Here is a 21,334-nt window from a genome sequence, read left to right as displayed (position 1 = left end):
TTTTGCTGTAATGCAAGGGTTATATTCCTAAGACATTCAAAGTAACAAAAAAATCCTTTTACAAAAACAATGGTTTCATCGTGGGGAGGAAGGGGGTAGAAGCTAAAGTTTAACATACAACCAAACCTATTACCTAGGGCACTTTAAATTAAAATATATTACAGCTATATGTAGAGAAGTACAAAGCCTAAACCAACTAAATCTAACATTCGATTACATCTTCCTTTTCCTTATGAGTGATGCAGGGGCCTTCTTGGTTTTTATGACTACCAGCATACACTGCTTACTGCAGTCTTTTCACCTTTGCCACCCATTGCTTTTACAGTTCACACACCATTCCCAGAAGGCAGCACTGTTTCTCAGCCAACATTCTTTCATTCAACAAATGTCTGAGGACTTGCTATGTACTTCTCACTATCATGTGTCCTGGGGGTATAGATTCATGTTTTTCCCAAGTGAACAGATCATTCAAGGTTTGGAGTAAAATTTTGGTTCCCTAATTAATTGATGCAATTTAGGTTGTAAGAATTTGCATTTTAGTTAAGTTCTTATACATTGAAATCCCTCAATGGATATTATTAAATTAACTAAAAGCTCACAAAACCCTTTCTCTCTTCCGTTCTAAGGTGATTTTAGAGCTGCTTCAAATTCTTGGGAGAGAAATTTGAACATATAGTTAGGCTGAGTGACACAGTTTTTTAAGATTTCCTCTTTACTTTGGTTCTACTGATCTCTCAACTTCATCTATAAGAATACGGTGATCTCTTACCTTTTTTTGTTCCATCACAGTGATTTAGCTCCTAAATTAGTGACTTTCTCCTAGTCCTCATTCATTTTTACTTCTCTCTTTTTTATTAACTGAGATACAATTCACATATAAAATTCACCCTTTCAATGTGTACACTTCAGTAGTTTTTAGTATATTCACGAAGTTGTGTGACCATCATCACTGAGTAATTCTACAGTATTTTCATCACACCAAATAGAAGCCCCATACTTATGAACAGTTGCTTCTTATTCCTCTCTCCCCACCCCAGTACCTGGCAGCTACTTTCTGACTCTTTGGATTTGCCTCTCCTGAATATTTCAGATAGATGGCATCATACAATATGTGGTCTTTTGTGTATGGCTTCTTTCACTTAGCATCCTGTTTTCTGTGTTCATCCATGTGGTAGTGTGTATCAGTACTTCATTTCTTTTTGTAGCTAAATAATATTCCATTGCATGGATAAGCCACATTTACCCATTTATCAGTTGATGGGCATTTGAACAGTTTCCACTTTTTGACTTGTTATGAATAATGCTGCTATGAACATTGATGTACAAGTTTTTGTGCAGACATATGTTATCAGTTGTCTTGAGTATATACCTGGGAGTGGAATTGCTGGTTCAAATGGTAACTCTGTATTCAACTTGTTTAAGAACTACTCTCTCTTAAACAGTATTCTTTGATCACTTCTCTTTGAAAAGCTTTCCTTTCCCAGGTTCCCTTTCCTCCTGTCCACCAGCTTCATCCCATCTTTCCTGTTTGCTTTCGTCTTCTTCAGTTTTCCTACTTGTCACTTTAAAGAAAATAACTCAGACATTTTTTTTTAAAGATTTTTATCTATTTGAGAGACAGCGAGCAGGAGTGGGGGGGCAGAGAGAGAAGCAGGCTCCTCACTGAGGATGGAGGGACAGGGCAACGAGACAAAGGATCCCAGGATCCTGGGATCATGACCTGAGCCCAAGGCAGATGCTTAACCAACTGAGCTACCCAGGCACTGCAATAACTCAGACATTTTAATAAATTCTTTTCACTTTGGATGGCCCCCAGCCATCCTCTGTTTAATGTTTCAAAAACCAAACTTTCTTTTTTATAATGTTTTTCCCCTCCCTGTTTTTGCTAATGCCACCAACATTCTTCTTGACCCTGAGTTTTTATGGATTCTTACTTCTCTCCAGCTCTGCCATCTTCTGTTCTCCTGCTGTGTTCAGATGGTTCATCCCTGATAGAATCTCTCACTGTTCCTTTCTTTCTCCTCTCACTGTTCTAACCCTGTTTCTGTTAACTGGTGGTGCCCTGCCTCTTGTTGTCCCACCTCTGAAATACTTCGCCAGAGTACACTTCATAAAATGTGATCAGACTTCTGGTAAACATTAAGGAATGAACACCTGTGTTTATCCCCACCCTCTCCTAAATCCCCTCTAAAATGACAGTGAAGGAATTAAAAATACATGCTCATTGTAGAGAGAAAGGGAAAGAGATGAGTTGTGAGTGACAAGAAAGAGCCTTTCTCCCGCAGAAGAAACAAAACTGTATGTGAAAGAAATACAAGCTTACTATACTATTCCTGCATGCTGTGAATATTTATATAGTCTTAGTACTGTAAATAATTAATGTTATTTAACCTAAAAATGTGTTAAAGCTATTTTGGAAGGATGGGGGAGGAAAGAGGGTGGAAGAAATCATCTCCCATCATAGGAAGCCAGTAGATAATAGCCAAAATGGAAAATTTAGTGACAGTCGAAATATGACAGTTAATTATCAGAAGAAAAACAGCTAAAAGATTTGAGAAGTAATTGCTTCTAGAGAGCAGAAATCAGGGAGAGGATGGGGCAAGAGGCTGCTTATATGACTTTATTAGTCTTGTAATACTCTTTAACTGTTAAAATTATGTGTATGTAGTGCTTTGATAAAAATTAAAATTTAAAAGCTATCTACTTTGTAATTCCTTTACACAGAAATTTCAAAGGATTTCTATTTCCTGCTGCACAGATGACAAATTCATTGTCTTTTTTCAGCCTGAGTTTTATATTCTTTCTATGAGCCTTTGCTTCCACTGAACTGATAATAGCCCTTGAATCCTGACTTGCCTTGAGCAGTAGCCTCTTTCTACCCTGAGCCCTTCTTCTTCTCCTCTCCTAATTTCCAGATCCTATTACTCTTTCCTTTAAGCCCAGCTCCTATTTCCACTGTAAATTTTCCAAATCTCCCCTCCCCAAGCCCACTGACCCCTCCTATACGGCTGTCTTATCTCTCCAAATAGATTATAGGCTCCAAGCAAGGAAAAAGGACATCTTATTACCATTTTATATACCTCTTCCACAGTGCTATGTGTGATAGATATCTGTTTAATATTCAGTCCTCACTTAGCCATCAAAAACTTTCTGTTTTGAGATCACTGTTCTTTATTCTGGGCATGTCTCAAGACTCTGTACTTTGGTCTAAAAAATCTCTCTATCTTTGTCAGCCTTAGTGAGGTTGAAGGCCAAGGCTTTATCTCTTTGCCAGTGATACTGTCGTTGATAGGCAGTGTGCTAGTCGTTTTATAGAACATTACATAGACAATCCCTAATCTCCCAAACCCTGTGGATTTTTAAGCATTTCAGAAGTTTTGTATTATTTGAGAGAAATGCTAATTTATTACTACCATCACCACTTCAGGGATTTATGAACCTTCTCCCTTTATACTCCCTTGCCTTATGATCCCCTGCACTGCAAAGAACTGAGAAAAACAGAAAATAAAGCCCTCTGCAATTTCTGCATTCTCTTGGCACTTGAAGAACAACCACCTGGCTTTACCTGTGCCCTAGAAAGACTTCATCGGTGATATGTTCTCTTCCACTGAACTGGAGCTCCAGTGTGACCTGAAACATTTAAGTCACTATTTTTTAACCCTGCAGAGGTCGGTGAACTCTGTAAGAATGTATGTTAAAAAGCTTGGACTCTCCTCTCAGACTAAAAGGTATACATGTAGCTGTATTAAAGTGTACCCAGGATTTTGGTTTTATTCAGGTATGATAAAGCCAACATATGATGAGAACATTGCCATTAAAAAAAAAGATAGTCTGTTACCTAAAATTCCCAGAGTAAAGGAACACACCATACTCTGCAGGGCCATGTGGGGAAGTATTGCGGTCAGGCAGAAGGAGGTGCAGGGAAAGCGTGAGCTAGAGCCCTTCTTGGGGTTTTCAGAAGGAATGGGTGAGGCAGAGTTGATATGCTGAGTAAATTTAGGATTAGATAGCCTGAATAATTTTGTCGGGCTCTGGGCTGTGAGGTTGTCCCTGGTTGTCCATACCTAGCCCTGGGGTGATTTAGGGCAGAGGAAATAGCCGTTTGCTGTGTGAGTTTGATAAAGAAAGTGGTTGTCTGTATGGACTCTGTTGGTTTGCATGCTTGCAGGCAAGTTGTTTGCTATCTCTAGGAATTAGCTGGCCCAGGGAGGGGCAGTCCCTCAGCAGGCAAGACAACCAGGATGTCAGAACACCATAAAATACAGAAAATAGAATACACAACTAATATAATATTGTACACACACAGTTTTATTTGCTATTTCAGTGGGTTTTTTACCTCCTGAAGCCCCATCTGTAGACCCCAGGTTTAAACTTCACCTCGGGCTCTACGGGCTCCGCGTCTTTGAATACAGTATTTGAGGTTAGTTTTCCTCTTCATAGGAAGGTCCATAGTTAATTATCTAGAGAGAATGTAGCAACTGTTCAATTTTTTTATGGTAAAGTGTTTCTTTCTGCTTTTTTTTTCTTATTGATACAGTATTTATTTGTCTTCCCTCCGTCAAACCCTAGCCAATCATTTTCCCCAGGCTACCTGGGGAGGTACAGGAAAAGGAACATACAGAGCAGACAAGACATGGGAGAAAGAACCTATGGGAGGTGGAGATGACTCCTTCACATGGCAAAGAGGATGAGAAAGGCCACCATCAGGCAAAAGAGCCCCATGGCCTCCGAGAGGGCAAAGCCCAGAATGGTGTAGGAGAAGAGCTATTGCTTCAGAGAGGGATTCCTGGCATAACCAATGATGAGGCTCCCAAACACAGTCCCAATTCCAGCCCCAGAGCCAGCCACCCCTAGAGTGGCAGCCCCTGCCCCAATGAACTTGGCTGCTATGTCAATGTCCCTTGAAATGACGCTGGTTTGGAAGCTGCAGCTAGGAATAAGTGAGGTCAGGGGATGTGGGGCTGCCAAGCTGCGGATGCTCTTATCTGTCAGTGTCTCCGGTGGTTTTAGCACCACTGCAGACAAGGATCGGCTCAACAGCTGAGAGGTGCTCCAGACCAAGAAGGGGGTGGAGATGAACTTTGCACAGGCGTACATTTTCAGGGGATGAGGAGCTGTAGCAGGAGAGCTGCTCCCAGTGCAGAGACGACCGAGAGTCCTTCTGCTTTCTTTTGACTTTTATACTGGGAGCTTATTTGTGGGTATTTTGTGCCAAGAGGGATAAGCCTGCATCCCTAATTGCTGCATCAAGTCTGTGCTCACAGGGCGTCCTGATGACATTTTAAATACATGGAAATTTTTGAATGCATGAAAACATCTAGTGCTGATTCTCTGCTGCATTTTTGCTCTGGCACCTGCTCCTCTCTTCTTGGAATTTATCTCATTGCCTAATTCTGTACATTGTCTCCAAACCTTTCATTAAGCATTGTTGGAAATTTTGCTTTTTAACCTCAGCATCCCTGCTTATCTTTTGAACAAAAACAGAACCATCTCTGACTACCAGGCATTTCCTCGAGTGAAAAGCTCCCCATCTCGCCTTTTCTGACTTTTCAGAGCATGAAATGGTTGTGCTAATCCTGTTGGCCTTAAGGCAAGAGCCTTGCAGAGTCAGACAAAGAGGACTGCCTGCTCCCAGCTTGGATCTGCCAGAGTCCAGATGCAGAAACTTTTTTATATTATACTGACTTGCAGTCAAAAATATGCCCACCCCTGCTTTGTTTTGGCTGCAGTTATGAAGGAAGTAAATTCTTGGGAGTGTTTCCTCTGCATGTAACCATCAATTTCTTTGTGCCCTGACTACTGTACTACGTAGGTTTTCAGAGGTTGGGTGCTTTCCTAGAGTTTTAGCAAACAAAAAAGGGGTTTCAGGAAGTGTCCTAATGGTTGAGTGGATATTTCTCAAGGCAAAGGTACTTTGGCTCTAAGTGAACAAATTGGGTTGCACCTACGTCCTTTGTGCAAGATGCTCTGTAGGACACGAGGACAGAGAGGTGCTTACATCTCTCAGAGGGATTTACAATAAGCCTTACTGCTAAGGGACTAACAACCTAGTAGTGAGAGTCACACTTGTTCAAGTGGTCATCAGCATCTGTATTTAATGTGGAGTTACTGTATATCTTCTGTGGCAGAGCATCAAGATACCTCATCCAAGGATGAGAAAATTTTATGTGTCCTTCGTCAGAAGAATCCATTTACAGTGTACTGTGGGGATTCAGGTTCAGGGAAAGTTTAGAGTAGATACAGAACAACTATGGTTGGTGTATAGATTTTGAGTTGAACCTCTGGTGGACTGAATTTTATACATATCCTCAAATAGAATGAATAATGGCAGGGAGTCCAGCTTGGGCAGGAGGACATGGGGTAAGCAGAAGGAATAGGTGGAGTAAGAAAGATAAGCAGACTGCTTAGGGCTTCCAAAGAGACAATCATATCAGGTTAGTGAGATCAGAAAAGACTTCAGAAAAAAAGAATTAAGAGAGTACTTGAGTAGGGCTAGGGGATCAGGGGATTTTAGTACACATTTATTAGAAGAGAGGGGAAGGAATTCTGCTTAGTAGGAACAATGTGAGTCTTGAATAGAAAACCAAGGCATCTTGCTCTGTTTAGGCAACGAGGAGCCATTAAAGTTTTTTGAATAGATGAGTGACACAATCACAACTCTGCTTTTAAGAATAATCTGGCATTGAAAGATGGATTGGGGCAAGAAGAGTAGAAGGGAAGATAGATGATTTTGTAAGGGACAAGGGCCCATCACTTGGTGTTAACTACAAAATTATTTCACGATGTTACTCTTACCCTAAGGGGCTTATAGAGAAGTTGGCAGCTTATTATGCATTCTTTATGATGACCAGCAACAGTCTTGAAAAACCGTGTGCACTACCATGCTCACTGGTTTGCAGGCATCCCTGAAGTGTTACGGCAGGTCCACTGTCCCCTGAGAAATCCATATAAGCAGTTCTGGCAGAAAAGACAAGACTAAAACATATCTTAATCTTCTTCTGCTTTCCTTTGTGTAATATCTCTTTTTAAAACTAAAAATTTGCCACAGGCACCTTTCAGAAATTTATCTAACCTGGCATTAAAGTATACATTTCTTGTCTTCAAGGTAAGATGTTAGAAGGCATCAAGATAGTATCTAAGAGAAAAGCTTGGGGCTGGGCATCTGTTTGTACTTTTCATTGATGCAAGCAGACTGTTCCTAGTATGCCTGTGGCTTTAGAGTCTCTGCTTTGGTGGGGTACAAAGTTTGTGTGACCATCTGCCATTCATAGCCACCTGTTAGATTGTTTCACCAGTGCAGTAGTTCAGGCTGTACATGTTAGAAACCTGATTCATCAAGACTCAGTACAAGTTTCTATGGGCAAAAATCTTTACTAAATCTTTACTTAAATCAGGAATTCTAAGTAAATGAAATGTGGCCATCTCTACCCACCTTTGGAATTTTGTGGGCTCCATATCCCAAACTATTTCACTTTAGCCAATTACTGCCTTGCCCATACCTTGTTGGATAAGGTTTAAGAATGTGGGAAAGCATTTAGAGGTCTTTCTTTTGTGTCCCCATCCCAGTTGCTTGCTTGCTTGTTTACTTCCTCCCTTCCTATCCCCTTTATCCCTCCCTTCAATCCTGAGACATTTTAACAATACAGAAAGGCATAAAATATACAGGCATGTATATATATATATATATATATACACACACACACACACACATCAAGCATTTGTCTACCCCCAGCCGAGATTTAAGCGTTGTTAACCAGTTTGCCCTATTTGCCGCAGTTTTTCAAAATAAAATCATTGCAGTTGAAGTTCCCTTTGACTTCCCTAATTATATTTCCTGTTCTACAGAGTCAGCTCCTATCATGAATTTGGTTTATATAATTGCAGTCCATCTTTTATAATTTTTTTTTTAAGATTTGATTTATTTATTTGAGAGAGTGAGTACAGGGGTGGGGAGGGGCAGAGGGAGAGGAGAGTCTCAAGTGGACTCTGCACTGAACATGGAGTGTAGCTCAGGGCTTGACCTCACCACTCTGAGATCATGACCTGGACTGAAACCAAAAGTTAGAGACCCAATGCGCCACCCAGGCACCCCTATAATTTAATATATTCATAAAATATCATTGTTTTGTGAGGTTTTTAAAAGATGTTTTTTATTTAGAGTGAGAGGGTGCAAGCAGGGGGATAGGGAAGGGACAGAGGGGGAGGGAAAGCACTTGGAGCAGACTCCAGGCCAAGCTAGGAGCCTGACACAGGGCTCAGTCCAAGGACCGTGAGTTAGTGACCCAAGCTGAAATCAAGAGTCCAAGGTTTAACCACTGAGCCACCTAGGCACCCCTGTTTTGTGTTTGAAGAGTTGTATTTATATAAAGGGTATCATACCACGTGTATCATTTTACAACTTTTGAAATTTGTCATGTTTTTAATCAATCCACATTGACACAGTTTAATTTGATTTATTCCTTTTAATTGTTACATAGTATTCTAATATTCACATACACACATTTTCTGTCTATTCCCTTACTGACAAACATTAAGTTTTCTAGATTTTTACTATTATGGCATGCCTCAGACTTCTTTTTTTGACATATCTCCTTGTGTATATATGTAGCATTTTCTCTAAGATATTTACTCCAGGGATGGAATTGTGCTGGCTCCTTTTTTAGTCACATAGCACAGATTATTTGGCTAACAAGACATCACTTCTCAGATGTATGAAGAGCATCTCAGGGCACCATTCTGATGGGCTCTCAGTGAAAATGGAAAACTTGGAGTTTGTGAATTTTATTGCAAACCCAGGACCAAGGAATATTTTCTTAAGTCCTTCAACTAGTTAGCTTCATGGAACAAATAAATGTATGTATTAAATAAATATTGGAGTTATTAAATAGCAAAATGTGTAACTTTTTAGTAGATCATTATAAAGGGTAACTCATCACTCTACCTGCCCTTTTACAATCCATAAAATAATACAGGTTCATTGTAAATAATTCAGATACTATCAAAATATGCACGGTAAATAAACGTCTCTTCATCTTATTCCTGGTTGGTTTGGAATGTGTCTTTCTAAATTTTTTTCCATGCACAATCAATACATATGTGTACTTACTCATCTATATAGTTTTCTCCATTTTATTTTTTAATGGAGGTGATATTATATAGAACAATAGATCAAGAACAGCTTTCTGTGTCAGTATGTGTAAGTTCTTTTTAATGACTCTATAGTGTTCCATAGTGTGATTAAAAATCTAACTGTTCTCCTCTTCCTCCTCCTCTTCTTCTTTTCTTCTTTTCTTCTTCATTTATTTATTTGAGAGAAAGAGCGCATGAGCAGGGGGGAGGGAAAGAAGGAAAAGCAAACTCCCCGCTAAGCAGGGAGCTCCGACTCGAGGCTTAATCCCAGGATCCCAAGACCATGACCTTAGCAGAAGGCAGATGCTTAACCATCTTAGCCACCTAGATGCCCCTAACAGTTCTCTTCTTGATGGATGGTTAGGTTTATTTACAATTAGAGATAAGCTCCTTTTGCAAATTGCGGTTGCTTAGTCCCATGGATGTATATACTGGACTACAAATTCCCTTCACATATGGTTTGGTTCTTTATAATTCAGTCTGTCTCCATAATAATTATAAGCAGTAAAGACTGACTAGTCTTTACAAGTGACATTTTCTCACGTGTAGAAGGAACAGCTTATAAGTCTGGCAATGGCATTCCTTGCAGTTCCCATCAGTATTCCTTACCCTTGTATATTTTGTGTCTGCTATATGATATTCTAAGTCCCAAGACTGTACGGTATTTAAAATGTAACTCAGGGAGCACCTGGGTGGCTCAGTGGTTAAGCGTCTACCTTTGGCTCAGGTCATGATCCGGGGGTCCTGGGATCGAGTTCTGCATCAGGCTCCCCTCAGGGAGCCTACTCCCTCTGCCTATCTCTCTCTCTCTCTCTCTCTCTGTCTCTCTCATGAATAAATAAATAAGATCTTTAAAAAAATGTAAGTCAAAAAGATTGACCCCTTCTGTCATCTTAAAAAGGAAGCAAGGGCACCTGAGTGGCTCAGTTGGTTAAGCATCTGACTCTTAGTTTCATCTCAGGTCATGATCTCAGGGTCATGTGTCGGACTCTGTGCTGGGCATACAGCTTGCTTAAGATTCTCTCTCTCCCTCTCCCTCTGCACATCCCTAAAAAAACAAAAAGAGAAAGAGGGGGAAAGACCATGTAGTACCAACTGAAAATTGATGGCTAAGTATACACAGAGTTATATAAACACTTGAATTCAAAGCAAACTTTATTTACTTATAGCCAGATAATATAAAAGGTGACAAATGTTTTGTGTTATGAAAATGACGGGCAGCCCGGGTGGCTCAGTGGTTTGGTGCCACCTTCGGCCTAGGGCATGATCCCGGAGACCCAGGATCAAGTCCCACGTCAGGCTTCCTTTGTGGGGCCTGCTTCTCCCTCTGCCTGTGTGTGTGTGTCTTTCTCTCTATCTCTCTTTCTCTCATGAATAAATAAATAAAATCTTAAAAAAAAAAAAAAAAAGAAATGGTTAATGTTGTGTGGGCAGAGATTTCTTTATAATTCAGAAAAGCTTTCAGGAGGAGATAAGATTTTATTGAGGTTTACAGATTAGAAAGGCTGATCTGGATTGTTGTTTAGATTCCAGGTACATTCTTTTAGCTGTGTCTCAATATGGGGTTCATTAATAATGCTTTTCCACTTTGTGCCTGGTATTATTGTCTGAACAGTGGATTTTAATTAGAAACTATTTCAAATTCGCTATCTTCATGTGACAAGTGTTGATCTCCTAGGATCCCACAGCATATGCATGACTCTGGGGACTACTCAAGCTTCTGAGTAGTTTGTGGTTTGAAACAGACCCAGTCACCACGCTTTCTCCCATTTATTTTTGCTCCAGACTTTCTACTAGTTGGTGCCTGCTCTTTAAAACAAAGGTCTGGAATCTTTTTCCATTTCAGGATCTAGAGGGAAATAGCCTGGCTGGGCCAGTAGAGTAAAGTATCTTTTCAAATGTCTTAAATGATCTAGTTACTAAGATTTTTGACAGAATCAGGATGTAGTGTTTTTTTTTGGGGGGGGGGGGGGTTAACAAAATTCCAACCACCTTCTTATAAGCAACTGCCACAAGCATTAAGAATTGCTGACCTTTTCATCTGACTTAAAAAATCCTAGTCTCGTTACAAAAACCAGGTTGGCTAGATGCTTTATTTCAATGTCAGTCACAGAATACACGATACTTCCCTTAGACCTACTCGTGGGAAACCTGTAAGATCATTCACCTTTTAAAGGTTTCTCTCATTCCAAAGTGAATGTGAAGCTGATGCTCAAGACTGAATTCTCCTCTGTAGTCCACTTTCTGATCGACTTTACTTTCGACTGCCAAGCCCCGGGAGCTTTTTGTTAGCCCTCAGAGCTTAGCTTTTCTGTCCCTGACTCAATAGTAATGTGGCAGTTGTTGCAGTGAAGTGACAACATGCTGCCCTTGGCACTCCAAAGTCTCCTCTAAACTGAGTGTGCCAGGCTTTGGATTAGAGACCTTCACCCTGTGGGGTGGAGGTGGAGGTGGGAGGGTGTTGTGTTCCTCTCTGGGAGTGGCCCTGGCCTCTTTCTCACATGTTGGCCCTGACTGACTCAGCTGGGTAATGCTGTACCCTGAAATATACAGGTGTGATTTGACAGGAGCTTTTCACCCTTTACAAACTGGGCTCCCTAATGAGAATGTAGGCTCATAGAGCAATAATTCACGTGTAGGTGGCCTGTAAGGAAAGTTTTAACAAAAGAGTTGGTTAAGAAGCTGATTTATTTTCTTGCTTTAACTCTTGTCATGTGCTGAGTGGGGGCGGAAGAGGAGGGGAGGGTGGGGAATGGTGCTGCTGAAAGCATTTATCTTCATTTCTGCCATCTCCCAGTGTTTATTACCCTGTGATCGACAGATGAGGAAAGCTGCCAGTCAAACCCACGTTCAGCACATTTCCATTTCCCTTCATTGCAGATTTTAGGCTTTTGAAATCTGCATCCTCTTTGCAGCAATAAAGGTCGTTTCCCTCCTGCTGCTGACAAGCCCAGGACCCTCTGGTCCAATTCAGCTCACTTGTGCTTCCACCAAACAATAAAAGCTGCAGGAATCTCAGCAATTTAAGACAAGTGATTGGTGAGAGCCATTCAGTGTTTGAGTCGGTCATATGCTCTGTTCATCTTTCTCTCTCACCTTTCTCCCTCAGTCCTCCTCCTGCCCTCCCCCGTCTCTCTGCCCATCCTCTTGCTGCTGAGGCACCCCCTTGAGCAGCTCCACTGTGCAACAGTTGAGAGGATGACAGCCTCTCCAACTTCTTTCCTGGCTTCTCTCAGGGACCTGCCTAAGCCAGTATCCTCCCAACAACAGAGGTGGTGGGGTCCTGGAATGCCAGGTTGTGGGGGGTGTGGAAGTGGAGGTAGAGTAGTTCTTAATGCTTTTATCCACCTGCGTGTCTTCTGTCAGAGGTAGAGGCTTTGAGGAAATCCTGCCTGGTGGGAATGAATGCTAGGTTTTTAACTTGTTTTCATTTGGAGGTTGTTGGGCTTTTTTTCTGTATTTCTCTTGAATGCTGTGGGTTTTGGAATGTTGTTCCTGATAATCTTTCAGTAGCATGTGTTCTTGTGAGCTTATTTGTTTTTGTCTTAAATAATGTTTGTGGGTGGAAGAAAGGTAATGATATTCATTTCTTTAAAAATGGATGTTCTGCTTTCATAATTACTTGTTCCAATTACATCATTAGTGTGTTAGATAATTGCTTCATTAGGACATATATATTGAAGAAGGGCAGATCTCCAGAATGGTGATGAAAATGGTGGGCCTCAGCCTCTTCATCTACCCACACAGGAGCATCTTAGTTTGACTTCAGAGAGCTAGGAGGTACCAGTCACCCTCCCAACAGTCAAGGTTAATCCTGGGTTTTAATATGATGGGAGAAAAAAAAAATGATGGGAGAAAGGAGGGAGGACCTGGTGAAGAGCAGCTTACTGTCTTTGCTTTAGGGTCAAATACATTGCTGAACTCCAAATGACGCAGATACATTCAAGGCAACGTGTTTGAATCATTGGTGATCCCTGAATTAGAAAGTGAAGTATCCTTATGGCAACTCCACCACCTTTGGGCTTTTCTGAAGTCACTAAGTCTAGTGGCATGAGCCCTATGCTCTGTTTGACGCCTCTGAATGGCTTTTTAAGGGAAAATCGCCATGCCCAGCCTAGAGGTTACCTTCTCCCATCAGAACTAGCTGCTTCCTGTAGATTTGAGTATGATCCTGATTTCACACCTTGTCTGTGAATGGCTTTGGGTGCATGCTATCTATTTCTGCTTCTCTACTTTCAAGGACATGTTAAAAACTAATACTGTTATTGCATGCTTCCACTCATACATGTTTCTAAAGTGGTCAAATTCATAGAAACAAAGAATTTTGGTGACTAGGGGCTGGAGGGAGGAGGGAAGGGGAGTTATTTAATGGGTTTAGTGTTTCATATTTGCAAGATGAAAAGGTTTCAGAGATTTGTTTCACAATAGTGTGAATATACTTAACACTGCTGAACTGGTTTAACTGCTAAACACTCCTAAACCACTTAAAAATAGTTAAGATGGTAAATTTATGTTGGGTCCTTTTTGTCAATTTTTAATTTTAAATATTTTAAAGATTTTATTTGTTTATTAGAGAGAAAGAACAAACAGAGAGAAGGAGCAGAGGGTGAGAGAGAGAGTAAAGCAGACTCTGCTGAGCAGGAAGCCCAATGCAGGGTTTGATCCCAGGACCCTGGGATCATGACTTGAGCCAAAGGCAGATGCTTAACCAGCTGAGCCACCTAGGCACCCTTTGTTACAGTTTTTAAAGAAATTAATACCAGGTTCTTTGTGCTACTTACTCTGAAAGGAAGACTATATCCACTGCTCTGGCCCTAATGAATACACGGTTATCTCTTCCTCTCTTGGTGTGTTATAAAACTTATTCTACTGTGGTCACATAATCCTGGATAGAATTGTTGTTTTGAGAAAAATTTTGATGAAGCTGTTATAATATGTAGAAATAGTTCATAACTATTTCTTTTCCCTTCTGTGCACATGTTCTGTATTCCAGGCCTTTCTAATTTCCTTGCTGAGTTTTCAGACTATGATTTGTTTTGTTGGCCTTATCCAATGCCTTTGACCTCCACAATAAGGCATTTCCTTATCTTTCTGGAATCTGCCCCTAAAGTTCCTGATTTGTGTGTGGACTAATGCTACCCTTATTCTTAGGGGTAGGAGGTTTTGGAGCCTTTAGGAGTTTATTGAACAATAAAATTTTGTTGATTTAGGGACCCAGTTCCTGCTAAGACCATGTATAGTCATTGATACCTGTATCTGTAAAATGTTTACCCTTTGGTTTATGTTAAATACATTTCAAATTTATATTGTATGATTTATCTTGATCAGTTTAAGTGACCAGTTAGAGCAGTTCTTTTTTTAAAAAGATTTTATTCATGTATTTGAGTGGGGGAGAGGGCACAAGCAGGGGAAGGGGTAGGGAGAGAGGGAGAAGCACATTCCCTGCTGAGCAGGGAGCCCAATGTGGGGCTCAATCCCAGGACCCTGAGATCATGACCCTAGCCAAAGGCAGATGCTCAACCAACTGAGCCACCCAGGAACCCCTAGAGCAGTTATTAAACAGCTTAATTCTGATATACTACAAAACTTACTGAGAACGTTTCCTGTGTCAGAATTATAGATATCTACGTGATACCTGTTTGTGGTTTTATTTTTGTTTTTACAGAAAACAATGTCCCCTAATACTCCTCTTATCTTTTATTTTAGCCTCAGGAAAAAGTGAAGACTCAGTTTCAGCTATAGGCAATATACTCAGAATTGAAAACCTGAAAACCTCTTTAAAAATCTACTTTTTCCTTCCACAGGAAATAGTTCTGTTTCCCTCAGACAGTTTTATGATTGCTAAGTTCCATGCAGTGTGTTTTCTATAAATAAAAACTATTACCTTACTCTCATGTGAACCTGTGGTTCGTTTATAAACATACAGTGGAACATTCTTTGGCCATAAAAGGAATGAAGTACTGATACATGCTACAACATGGATGAACTTTGTAAATGTGGTGCTAAATGAAAGAATCCAGACATAGTCACCTGTCATGTGTTTCTATTTAGATGAAATGTGCAGGGAAGGCAAAATGATAGAAAAAGAAAATAGATTAGTGGTTGCCTCCAGCTAGGAGGGAGAGAGTAGGCCAGAGTGGAGGAGGGTGACTGCTAGCAGTGAAGGTACCGAGGGAGGAGAAAGAGGAGGCAAATATCCTGAAATTATATAGTAGTGATGGTCATTGTAAAAAATTGGTTTTGATAATGGTTACACATTGGTGTGAATATACTAAAACCCTTTGCGTTGTACATGCTTTAAGTAGGTGAATTGTCTGATATGTGGATTACATCTCATAAAGCTTTTAAACAAACTATATATAGTTTGGTCAGTTTCTTCAATGTCAAAACTATAAATGAGAGACTTCTACTCTTGGAGGAAGCCGTGTTATCTGCTACCAGGGCCTCTTTCTAGGTCCCCAGGCTATAGAATAATTGACTGTGGTTTTAGATGAGATTTTTTAAATGGTGATAAGGCAACAAAGTGAGTATGACAAAGTACTTAGTTATATTTCCTTCTTTTTTTTTTTATTTTTTTATTTATGATAGTCACACAGAGAGAGAGAGAGAGAGAGGCAGAGACATAGGCAGAGGGAGAAGAAGCAGGCTCCATGCACTGGGAGCCCGACATGGGATTCAATCCCGGGTCTTGAGGATTGCGCCCCAGGCCAAAGGCAGATGCCAAACCGCTGCGCCACCCAGGGATCCCTTATATTTCCTTCTTAAAGCAGATTTAAAGACTACATTCGAATGCAGCTTTTTGGAAAGAAGAATAAGTGTTCTTCCTGGAATGCCATTCAGTATATACTTAGGGAGGAAAATGCTTTTTATGTCCAAATAATCCCATGTTGTATTGCTCTAAGAATAATTATTTTTCATAGAAACCAGTTTATTAATTTACAAAGAGCTTTAAACAGTCTGCAAGAAAAAACTTAAAATAACCAAACATAGAAATGCACATAAGATATGGGTACGTGCAGTACACACCAAAACCAAAAACCAAAAAACAGTGAGCCAGTAAACAAAAGAGACTCCCCAGTACTTGAAATTATTAAAGAAATGCAAAGAGATTCCGAAAATGGGATTGCCATATTTTACTTTCCAAGTTAACCAAAATTTATATTGAGTAGTTTATATAGTTTTTACAACGGGGTAAATTGCATGAATTATGCATGAATAATCCATGCATAATTTATTGATGACTACACAAAATACTTCTTAGAAATTTGGGAAACATAATTAGTATTTTTTAATAATAGCCTTGAGATATAACTCACATACTATATAGTTCACCTATTTAAAGTTCAGTGGTTTTTTAATATATTCAGAGTTCTGCAACTATTGCCACTATCTGTATATTTCAGAACATTTTTATCACATTCCTGTACCCATTAGCAGTCACTTCTCCCTTTCCCCAGCCCTCCCCTTCCTCCTCCAGCCCTAGGCAAACGCTTGTCTACTTTTTGTCTCTATAGCTTTACCTATTCTAGACATTTCATGTAAATAGAATCATACAATATGTGGTCTTTTGTGACTGCCTTTCTAAAGAGAATTTTTTTAAAGTTGATAAACTGTTCAGTTGGACTTGCCCTGGAGTTTCTGGTCTCTGTTCTGTTGACCAATTAGCAAACTGGTTCTTGACTTCATATCACAACCAAGCAGAAGGATAGTAATTGTGTTTCCAGGCTGATGAGTCTTTGGCCCCCAGCCCCATTCTTACTCTGTCTTCCCAGCAGCACAGTCAGAGATGGCCATTCTGAATTAGGCCTCAAATGGAACAATTTTATAGGACTGAAATATAATTTAATCGTTTTCTTCTTTGTAACTTGCCCTTTTTTACCCTCCCAAATTAGCTTTTCTGATACATTTGCTAATGATTCCCATTGTTCCGTATTTTCACTGTTGAATCATGCTCTTCACTTTCCTGCTCCTAGAACAGATCTTGGAGAGAGACTAAAAGCTGTTTTTGAAAAAAGGTTTCTAATTTTCCTTTCCAAGCAACAGAACAGAGTCTGAGAGAAGCAAAGGCAGAGAGAGGCATGCAGGCTATCAGGTATGGGTAGAGCTCACCTACCATGTGCCTGTCATGACGTTAAGATTTTATCCCTAGACACATTTCCAAGGCTTCCAGCCTACAAGTTGAAGTCTTGACTTGAGAGAATGAAACTTGGTAGCTTGGTTTTGCTGTTGTTGTTCTCTGATGGTTGGCCAGGATCACTGGACTTAAGTTTCTTTTCTGCCCTTGTTTTGTCTCATGTTAGAATCATCCTTATTTATTTTTTTGCTCTGAGGCTCCAGGGATGAACTCTGTGGTTATATGATTGAAAGTGAACTGCTGTGACTGCCAATATCCTTATAAATAGCTACTGTTTCCACTGTCTCCTAGAACATGAGTGAGAGTCTGGGGTTCTTTCTGTCTTTCTCTCTGTTTTTGTTTTTTTAATTAATAGATTTTTTTTTAAAAAACAGTCTTAGGTTTACAAAAAAATCAAGTAGAAAGCTCAGAGTTCCATATATTTCCTCCTGTACTATACCCATAGACCTCCCCCATCACCATCACCATCCTTCTCCAAAATGGAGAGTGTGTGTGTGTGTGTGTGTGTGTGTGTGTGTATATGTATTACATATATAGTGGAGACATGTATAATATATATATAATAGTGAAACTTAATGTAATCCACAAACCAACACAGACGGACATACCATTATCACCCAGAGTCCATAGTTCACATTAAGTTTCACTCTTAATGTTAAGTTCATGGATTTTGGCAAATATATGATGACATGTATCCATCATCATAGTATCCTACAAAGTAATTTCACTGCCCCAAAACATCTTTTTGGTGCTACAACTATACCTCCTTCTCACCCCCAAACCTCTGGCAACCACTGATCTTTTTACTATGTCCATGGTTCTGGTTTTTCCAGAATGACATAGTTAGCATCACACTACTTACAGGTTTTTGCTGCTTTTACTTAAATTTCCTCATTGTCTTTTCATGGCTCTATAGCTTGTTTCTTTTCAGAGCTGAATAATATTCCACTGTATGGTTGTACCACAGTTTATCTATTCTCCTATTAAAGTATACCTCGGTTGCTTCCAAGTTTTGGCAGTTATGAATAAAGCTGTTATAAACATCTGTGTGTAGGTTTTTGTGTGACATACGCTTTCAACTGATTTAAGTTAAATACCAAGGAACATTGCTGGATCATTTGGTTAAGAGTATGTTTAGTGCAAAGAAACTGCCAATCTGTCTTCTAAAGTTAGTTTTACCATTGTATTCCCACCAGCAAGGAATGAGAGTTCCTGCTGTTTTGCATCCTCTTCACCGTTTGATATGATCAGTGGTTTTTATCTTAGCCATTCTGATTAGTGTGTAGTAGCTTCTCATTGTTATTTTATTTTGCAGTTCCCTAATGAGAAATAATGTTGAGCATCTTTTCATATACTTATTTACATCTGTATATCTTCATGGTGAGATGTTTGTTCAGATTTTTTGCCAGTTTTAAAATCAGGTTGTTTCGTTATTGTTGAATTTTAAGAGTTCTTTGTATATTTTAGAAACCAGTCTTTTATTAGTTAAATGTTATGCAGAAATTTTCTACTGGTCTGTGGCTTGGCTTTTCATTGTCTTTTCATAGTGTCTTTCTCCAAGCAGAAGCTTTTAATTTTAATGAAGTCAACTTTGTCAGTTTTTTCTTTCACAGATTGTACTTTTGGTAGAAAAGTAATTGACAAACTCAAGGTCACCTAGATTTTCTCTTGTATTATCTCCTAGGAATGTTAGAGTTTTGTGTTCTACATCCAGATCTGATCCAGTTTGAGTTAATTTTGTGAAAAGTACAAGATTTGTGTCTAGATTCATATTTTTGCATGTGAATGTCCAGTTGTTTCAGCTCCATTTGTTGTAAAGATTGTCTTTCTCTGTTGAATTTCTGTTGCACCTTTGTCAAAGATCAATTGACTCTCTTTGCTTGGGTTTATTTCTGGGCTTTTTGTTCTGCTTCATTGATCTATTTGTCTATTGTTTCAGCAGTGCCACACCATCTTCATTACTATAGTTTTATCATAAGTCTTGAAGTCAGGTAGTGTCAGTCTTCCAACTTTGTTCTTTTCTTGCATATTGTACTGGCTATTCTGAATCTTGCCTTTCCAGATGAACGTTAAAATTTATCAGTATTCATAAAGTAATGTTCTGGGATTTTGATTGGGATTGCATTGAATCTATAGAGCTAGTTGGGGACAATTGACATCTTAGCAGTATTGAGTCTTTCTATCCAGGAACATGGAGTATCTCTCCAATAAATATTGGAGATCTTTTGCGATTGCTTTCATTCGAGTTTTGTAGTTTTCATCATAGAACTCTTGTACATATTTTGTTAGATTTATACCTAAATATTTCCTTTTTTTTTTTTTTTTGGTCTAATGTATTGGTATTGTATTTTTAACTTCCAATTCCAATTTGTTCATTGCTGATATATAAAAAAGCTGTTAACTCTTTATATCTTGATATAATTGTATCTGCAATTGTATAATTTGTATCTGCAGTCTTGACTTAATTGCTTAATAGTTTTAGGAGTTACTTTTATTATTCTTTGGATTTTCTACATAGACAGTCGTGTCATCTGTGAACAGTTTTATTTCTTCCTCTCCAATGTTTCTTCTTCTCCAAGTTTTATTTCTTCCTCTTACTTACTTTTCTAACTGCATTAGGTAGGACTTCCAGTACAATGTTGAAGAGCAGTAGTGAGAGGAGACATCCTTGCTTGTTCTCAGTCTTAGGGGAAAATCATATAGTTTCTGATCATTAAGTAAAATGTTAGCTGTAGGGTTTTGGTAGACATTTTCTATCTAGTTGAGATAGTTCTCCTCTCTTCCTAGTTTCCTGACAGTTTTTACTGTGAGTAGGTATTGAATTTTGTCATATGCTTTTTCTGCATGTATTGATATGACTATATGATTTTTCTTCTTTATCCTGTTGATGTACTGGATTATATTGATTTTCAAATGTTGAACTAGCCTTGCTTACTTGGGATAAATCCCATTGGTCACAGCGTATAATTTTTTAAATATATTACTGGATTTGACTTGCTAATATTTGGTTGAGGATTTTGGCTTCTGAAATATTAGTCTGTAGTTTTCCTTTCTTCACTATCTTGGTCTGGTCTTAGTATCGGGGCAATACTGGCCTTATAAAGTGGGTTAGGACGTAGTCCCACTTGTGCTTTCTGTAAGAAATTGTAGAGATTTGGGGCAGCCTGGGTTGCTCAGTGGTTTAACGCCACCTTTGGCCCAGGGAGTGATCCTGGAGACCGAGAATTGAGTCCCACATTGGGCTCCCTGCATGGAGCCTGCTTCTCCCTCTGCCTGTGTCTCTGCCCCGGCAGACCGCCGCCCGCCCGCCCCCCCCACCCCCCGCTGTCTCTCATGAATAAATAAATAAAACCTTAAAAAAAAAAGAAATTGTAGAGATTTAATGTAATTTCTTTTTTTTTTTTTTTTTTAATGTAATTTCTTCCTTAGATGTTTGATAGAATTTACCAGTGAACCCCTTTGGACCTGGCACTTTCTCTTTGGGAGATTTGGGTTGGTTTGTGTGTTTTTTTGTTTTTTGTTTTTTAAGATTTATTTATTTATTTTGAGAGAGAGTCTGAGAGTGAATCAGGGGCAGGGGAGGCAGAGGGAGAGGGAGCCTGACAGAGCCTGATGTCGTGCTCCATCTTATGACCCTGAGATCATCACCTAAACCAAAATCAAGAGTCAGAGGCATGGGATGGCTGGGTGGCTCAGTGGTTGAACATCTGCCTTGGGCTCAGGTCATGATCCCAGGGTCCTGGGATCGATACCCGCATCAGGCTCCCCACGGTGAGCCTGCTTCTCCCTCTGCCTATATCTCTGTTCCCCTCTCTCACTCTGTGTCCCTCATGAATAAATAAAATCTTAAAAAAAAAAAAAAAGTCAGTCGTAACCAAATGGACCACCCAGGCACCCTCTGTTTGAGGAGATTAATGATTAATTCAACTTAATAGATAATAGGCTTGTTCAGATTATCAATTTCTTCTTGTGTAAATTTGGTGTAGACTGTGTCTTTCAAGGAATTGGTCCATTTCTTCTATATTATCATCAGATTGTTCATAGTAGTCTTTTATTATCCTCTTGGTGTCC

The 21,334-nt window shown here is 39.5% G+C and overlaps 1 protein-coding gene and 1 pseudogene across 6 annotated transcripts in view; one reads left to right on the top strand and one right to left on the bottom strand.

Annotated features, from left to right (window-relative positions):
* AMBRA1 (autophagy and beclin 1 regulator 1) overlaps window positions 1-21,334 on the top strand; it is a 170,303-nt gene that overhangs the window by 100,994 nt on the left and 47,975 nt on the right. The window lies entirely within an intron of this gene.
* On the bottom strand, window positions 4,628-5,150 carry LOC144293221 (ATP synthase F(0) complex subunit C2, mitochondrial pseudogene; annotated as a pseudogene).

Source organism: Canis aureus, chromosome 21 (assembly GCF_053574225.1).
Source record: "Canis aureus isolate CA01 chromosome 21, VMU_Caureus_v.1.0, whole genome shotgun sequence".
Taxonomy (NCBI): domain Eukaryota; kingdom Metazoa; phylum Chordata; class Mammalia; order Carnivora; family Canidae; genus Canis; species Canis aureus.
This window is presented reverse-complemented; position numbering and strand designations above follow the sequence as displayed.